Source organism: Drosophila obscura, unplaced genomic scaffold (assembly GCF_018151105.1).
Source record: "Drosophila obscura isolate BZ-5 IFL unplaced genomic scaffold, ASM1815110v1 contig_27, whole genome shotgun sequence".
Classification (NCBI taxonomy): Eukaryota; Metazoa; Arthropoda; class Insecta; order Diptera; family Drosophilidae; genus Drosophila; species Drosophila obscura.
In genome coordinates, this window is record NW_024542814.1 from 233884 (window position 1) to 241522 (window position 7639).

A 7639-nucleotide genomic window follows, 5' to 3' on the forward strand; every position below is an offset into this window, starting at 1 on the left:
TGGAAAAAATTGGTGAAAATTGTTCTAACGAATCAATTTCGTTGGTTGTTGAGGAGCTACAACGTGAAATGGCTTATAGATTCGAAGAGTTTGAAAACAACGATTTGTATGCTGAAAGCACAATTTTGGATCCTCGTTTCAAAGGTCGCCTTTTTCGATCAAAGCTTAGCTTGGAAGCAGCAATTGAATCTTTGAAGGCTTAAGTCATTGAAAATAGTTTTGATTTTCCAACGGAAACTGGAAAACCTGATATCAACGTAGTGGAGGTGGAAACTGGGAATAATGACTTGTGGGAGGAGTACGATAATTTATTTAAAAAGTCGTCGAAACCATGCAACGACATGTCAGCTGCGATTAAAGAGGTGGATAGATATCTGGCAGAGGAATGCCTAAATGGGACTGATGATCCTTTGATCTGGTGGGAGTCAAGAAGAGATGCTTATCCACGCCTACATGCCATCGCATTGTAGCGCTTGTGTTTGCTGGCAACACCTGTGCTTTGCGAGAGACTTTTTTCCGCAGCTGGCGAAATTATTAGAAAGAGGCGAACTCTTTTAAATCCAAACGAGAAGGAACGTGTGAGTCGCTTCTGGGGACGCGACTCTACTTATACCCGTACTCAGTCAGTATATACATTTTTGAGCATGATTTTTTAGAATTTTAGAATTAAAAAAAAAATTTTACATTTTACATTTTTTTGCTACATTTGTTATCTACATCTCATCTACAATGTCTATTCTACATCTAACATGTAGATTGTACATGTACCATTTAGATTCTACATCTCCTCCGCTAGGGGTTGCTCGCGCACTGAACGCGGCAGAGTGTGCGAGTGAGATGGAAAATGAGTTGTGTTGTCGTTGGCTGGAGGGGCAGGGGAAGCAACTGAAAATTAATTTCGTCATTCTGGCTATAATTATGACCCGATCTGATTCAGATTCAGCAGTCTGGTAGATATGGGCATTCTCTACGATACTGCGTTTTTAGTTTTATCGTATCTTTAAAAATGTGCCTGCCACAGATTTTCGTTTTTTGTGTGGGCGGAAGGGGGCGGGGCAAAATTTTGAAATACACTTGTAGCAGTGTGATATCACATGAGTCTGGAAACCAAATTTGGTTTCTCTAGCTCTTATAGTCTCTGAGATCCAGGCGCTCATCAAGACGGACGGACGGACAGACGGACAACAAACGCAGTATCGTAGAGAATGACCATATCTACCAGATTGCCGAATCTAAATAAGATCGGATCATAATTATAGCCATAATGAAGAAATTCATTTTCAGTTGCTTCCCCTGCCCCCTCCTGAAAACGATAACGCAACTCATTTTCCTTCTCGCTCGCACACTCTGCCGCGTTCAGTGCGCGAGCAACCCCTAGCGGAGGATATGTAAAATCTAAATGGTACATGTAGAATCTACATGTTAGATGTAGAATATACATAATATATGTAGATGTAGATAACAGATGTAGCAAAAAAATGTAAAATGTAAATTTTTTTTTTTATTCTAAAATTCTAAAAAATCATATGTAATGTAAATACTGACTGAGTACGGGTATAAAGTAGAGTCGCGTCTTTAGAAGCGACTCGCATGTTCCTTCTCGTTTTGTCTTTTTTTTTCGTCTTATTTTTTATTAAATATTCCTACCGTATTGAAATATTTGAATAACCTTTTTTTTTTGCCTTTTCTTAATAAAAAATTCTTACTTTTATGTATTGTTATCCGATATTCTTTAATATTTGGGTGATGGGGTTTTGCTAAACATACTTATTCATACATAAGGAATGTACCGAAAAGCAACTGCACAGTTTATTTTTCGTATAACTTCGTTCGTTTTAATCCGATTCCAATTCTTATTTTGTTATATATTAGAGAATAACATTGAATTCTAATTCTAATATATAACAAAATAAAAATTGGAATCGCATAAAAACGAACGAAGTTAAACGAAAAACGAGAAGGAACGTGCGAGTCGCTTCTGGGGACGCGACTCTACTTATACCCGTACTCAGTCAGTATATACATTTTTGATCTTATGATTTTTTAGAATTTTAGAAAAAAAAAAATTTTACATTTTTTTGCTACATCTGATATCTACATCTACATCTACAATGTATATTCTACATCTAACATGTAGATTGTACAATGTACATGCTCCATTTAGATTCTACATCTCCTCCGCTAGGGGTTGCTCGCGCACTGAACGCGGCAGAGTGTGCGAGCGAGAAGGAAAATGAGTTTCGTAGTCGTCGTCGGGTGGGGGGACAGGGGAAGCAACTGAAAATTAATTTCTTCATTTTGGCTATAGATATGATCCGATCTGATTCAGATTCGGCAGTCTGGTAGGTATGGGCATTCTCTACGATACTGCGTTTTTAGTTTTATCGTATCTTTACAAATGTGCCTGCCACAGATTTTCGTCCTTTGTGGGGGCGGAAGGGGGCGGGGCGAAATTTTGAAATACACTTGTAGCAGTGTGATATCACATGAGTGTGGAAACCAAATTTGGTTGCCCTAGCTCTTATAGTCTCTGAGATCTAGGCGCTCAACAAGACGGACAGACAGACAGACGGACAGACGGACAGACAGACAGACGGACAGACGGACAGACAGACATGGCTCTATCGACTCGGCTATTGATGCTGATCAAGAATATATATACTTTATGGGGTCGGAAACGTTTCCTTCTCTGCGTTACACACATCCACTTTTACCACAAATCTAATATACCCCTTAACTCTTTTTTGAGTACGGGTATAATAAAGTGTGCAGTTTCCTTTCGTTGAAAAAATAAAAGAATTGTTCAGTCTCTTATTTTTAATCAGATTTTGAGCTTAACCCCACTCATCAGGTTCTGCACACACTTTTTGGTAACCATGCGGGTTGCACGCATCCAGTTTTTTTTCATATCTTCCATATTTTCAGAGAGACTACCACTCTTCTTTAAATTGCGCTTGACAATGGCCCAATATCGCTCAATTGGCGAAGCTCTGGGCAATTTGGTGGGTTCTCCTCTTTTGTTACAAAATTGATCTCTTTTGAGTCAAGCCACGCCAGAGTTGAACGGGCATAGTGCGCTGACGCTAGATCTGGCCAAAATATTCTCGACACATTGTGTTTTTGATAAAGCACTCCGTCATATAGACATCAGCGTTTATTGTCCCTTTTGTGAAAAAGAGCCTGTTCTTAAGCCACAGGTGCAAATGGCCTGCCATATCAGCAATTTCTCGCCAAATTTATCAACTTGAAATTTGGACACCGAGTCGTCAACAGTCCCACCTTTCGCTTTCGCCACATTTCGCCTGTTCTTAAGCCACAGGTGCAAATGGCCTGCCATATCAGCAATTTCTCGCCAAATTTATCAACTTGAAATTTGGACACCGAGTCGTCAACAGTCCCACCTTTCGCTTTTGTATAAAATTGAGGGCCGGGTAACGTTTTTGAGTCCAATTTGATATATGTTTCGTAGTCCATAACAATGCATTCCACTGCATCAGTGAGCAAGCGATCATAGAGCTTTCGCACTCTCGTTTTGCCGACTTCTACTTGTAGACTTTTTTCGGAACTTTTTGTTTTTTGTACGTCTTTAAGTTATGCCGTTGCTTTATTCTTTGTACCATACTCATACTAGTTCGCCAATTTTGCCAATTCCCGAACGGACATCGTGCTGTCTTTGTGGATTAGGGCCAATACTTTGTTATCAACATTTTCATCCCTTGCACCTTTTTTTCTTGCAGTTTTTGGCATGTCTTTTAAAGAACATGTCTCTCCAAACTTTATTATAATGGTTTTTACACTATAAGCACTGACTTTGTAGCGTTTAGCCAATTGTCTGTACGACACACCTTTTTCAGTGCAGTAATTGTGCACAATTTTTTGCGAACTTGTTCTTCAATTCGGGGCATTGTTGAAAGTGAAGGGCGAATAGTGAAAAAAGAACATGTAAACAATGCAGAATTCATCGAGCTTTCTAACGGTGCATCGCATGGTATGATCGAAAGCTCGCACTGCGAGAAATTGACGATTGAAAGTGTGCAGTTTCTTTTCGGCACATTCCTTATGTACATCTATTTGTATGTATTTCGAATGTACCACAAAAATAAACTGGGAAAAATTTACAAATATTTGAAGAAAAAGCATTGAACTGAGTGAACAGCTGAACAGGGAAAAACTGAACAAGTAAGTGAACAAGTGAGCAAGTGAACAACTGAGTGAGCAACTAAGCAAAGTGAGCGAGTTTTTCACTCACTTAAAAGTGGGATCTGAATATGTTCACTAAAGTGAACATTCTTTACCCAACTCTAGAGTATTTACAGTGGGGACTAGCCAAAAAGAGGTGGCAAAATTAAAAAATATTTTATGAACGCTTTGAATAAAATAAATGTACACATCTAATAGAAAATTTTCCTGAGCTTTAGCGAATCTAATTTTCAAGATAATTTTAGTTTCAGAGATATGAGCACTCAAAGTTGGAAATGAAATGTACAAAAAAATATTGAACTTTATCACTTTAAAATTAATCAAGCTGGGCCCACTGTGCGCACCTGCTGAGCTGTCTTTTTTCTTACGAACAGACGAAGCTGTCGGGCAGCGGGCTCGCGGTGAGAGACGAAGCCGAAAAGAGAATTGAAACCCCGCGCGCTCCCTCTGTCCATGGGGCGCACCGATAAGGCTCGCCATAGAACAGCTTTTTGGTCGCTCATGCAGTATCTTGGCATTGTATAGTCTTTGGTACTAGGCTTTAACAGGAAAGCAGATCGCACACTGCACGAGGAAGTGGGTGTGAGTGAGAGAGAGAATGTGTTCTGCGTGGGGTAGGTTAGTAATGGCAAATACATTTGTTCTTTCTGGCTATAATTATGATCCAATCTGATTCAGATTCGGCAAACTGGTAGATATGGGCATTCCCTACGATACTGCGTTTTTAGTTTTAGTCTTTAAAATTGTCCCTGCCACAGATTTTCGTCCTTTGTGGGGGCGGAGCGAAATTTTTAAATACACTTGTAACAGTGTGATATCACATGAGTCTGGATAAAAAGTTTTTTTGCTTTAGCTCTTATAGTCTCTGAGAACTAGCCGCTAATCAAGGCGGACAGACGGACGAGCAGACAGACGTGCCTATATCGACTCGGCCATTGATGCTGATCAAGAATATATATATCTTATGGGGTCGGAAATCTAATATCTAATCTAATCTAATATACCCCTTAACTCTTTTTTGAGTACGGGTATAAAAATTACACCTTAAAAAAAAATAAAGTACTAAAAAATTTGTAAACCCCGAAATCTATCAGAAAAAGGCATTTTGGTCCACAGCCTAAAGTTCAATTTTGTTAAGTAGTGTTATTAAATGGAGAATTGAAACTCTCTGCAAGACAAGGACGAAGCAAGGTATGGAGCAGCAGCAGCAAAATAGCATAGCATAGCATAGTATAAGAGTTACGATGGATTGTTACGCTCAGTCGCTGTTACGCCATATCCCAGCATGTTCGATCGGCTCCCTTCTGGACTGGGGCGAACGTTGGCATCGCTGGCTGCGACCAGTGCATTAAATGGATTTAAATTGAACGGCTGCTGTTTTGTTTAATTTCGCTGACACCGCATACCACCGTTTTCGGAACAACCACCTAGAGCTGCTGGACCGGCGTCATCCCCACATTATCGTTCCGGAAAAAACATTCCGGATTTTTCATTGGCGCCCGAGCAGGGACATCGGTTATCAGCATTTTCGTGGAAATTCGCAAGACAAAAACAGTTAACAGTGCACTTTCGTCGTCTCGGCACAAGTTACTAGTTTTTAGTCTTTGTGCGAATAAAGCTCTAGATGGATGGTCTGCGACATCTGGTTAATCATCACATTAAGGAAAGTTCTTCGGAAAATTCAATGCCGAATCTACAGCTATTCTAGTGCCAAAAATTGAGTGCAATCAAGCCACCATTTTGTGAGTTGTGTGTGCCTATTATAGCTTCATAGCCGGTGGCCTCATTTTCTGGCACTGCATGAATTGGAATACCAATTTAATAAAACATAACCCAAATAAAATCAGCTGAAGTGAACAGCCAGAAATATTAAATAATTATTTATGTGTGGAAACTCAATAAAAAAGGTGTACATCATATTGAGGTCCGACTGTACTCGCTAATCAAAAGCAACGGAACGGTCATTGCCTCTATTGTCAATTCTCTTTTATCAAGAACCGCTTCTTGGTGGTCTGTTGGCTTCGGTAACGCTAAAGTTGCGCCAAATTGTACATAGTTTGGCGGCGTTTGGTTGTGTGCGCTGACAGCATAATTTTTTCTTGTCTCTCTTGCTGTCGCCGCATTAACCCATTAAAGCCGATACATAGGCTTTAGAAATTTCTGTTGTCGGTGTTTTTCTAATTAATTGTGGATAATAAACTCTGGCGGTTTCGGCTGTGTACGTTGGCATCATAATTCTGCAACGCGGTAACGTTGCTATCGCTGTTTTGACCCGCCAATAGAGAGTTTTGGGGAACTTCTTTTTTTGTTTTGGTGTTTGTTTGAAAACAGTTCGTTGAATACAGCGTACTCACCCTCATATCAGCTTTTTTGAACCGTGCGAAAACCTGCGCATTAGCTTTCGACTGTAGTAATTTGAGTAATCGTGTCAAAAATGAGCGAAAAAGAGAAGGAATTCGCGGCCGAGGAAGTAGGGTCCAAGCTCAGCCAAAAGTTACTGACCGCAATGCAGAAACTCGACAAGGTGATGAACGACATTAGGCGACAGAAAACGGCATTTGGGGAAAAGACAATTTCGTTTGACCCTCTTCAAATTAAGTGCAGGTTAGAACTGATCGAAAATTATTGCGACAAGTTAATGGACATTCAGGCAGATGTGGATTCGTTGAATCCCAGCAACGATTTAAGGTCAATGGTCGAGGATGTGTGTATTACTACGAGGGCTATGTATGTGTCCGCAGTAAACGTACCTGAGAGTCAGCGAGCACATAGGAACGATCGCGGCGATCAGCGTCATTCGTCACACCTGCCAAAAATGAATTTGCCTAAGTTTAGTGGAAAAAATTCCGAATTTAAAAACTTCATAAGCCTGTTTGAGAGTTTGGTGCATAGCGACCCATCGTTAACGAGCGTGGAAAAGTTTAACCACTTGCTGGCTTGTCTCACTGATGCTGCATTGGGCACAGTGAAGGCGTTCCAAATCTCTGAGAGCAATTATGAAAAGGCTCTGGAGAGCTTAAAGAATGTTTACGACAATAAGTGTTTAATCTTTTTCGACACCATCTCGCAGTTGTTCGACATTCCCCAAATAACAAGACCCTCTACTTCATGCCTGAGGTCCCTCATTAACACGGTGTCTGCCCTCTACTCCTCTCTGCAGTCGTTAGGAAATGAAAAGGACATAAATAGTGCAATGTTGATTCACATAGCAATGTCCAAAGTAGATCATACCACAAAATCGCGCTTCGAAGAGCAATTGGATTACGACAAATTGCCGTCGTGGTCCGATTGCGCATCCCAGTTGAATCGGCGCTATTAGCATCTGGCAGCTGAAGAGTCAACAAGGAGTAAGGGAAAAGGCAAATCAGAGATAGGCAAAGGACACACGAAGTCTTCCTTTTCCTGTGCAAAGTCAGATCGGCGCGCCGAGTCGAAGTGT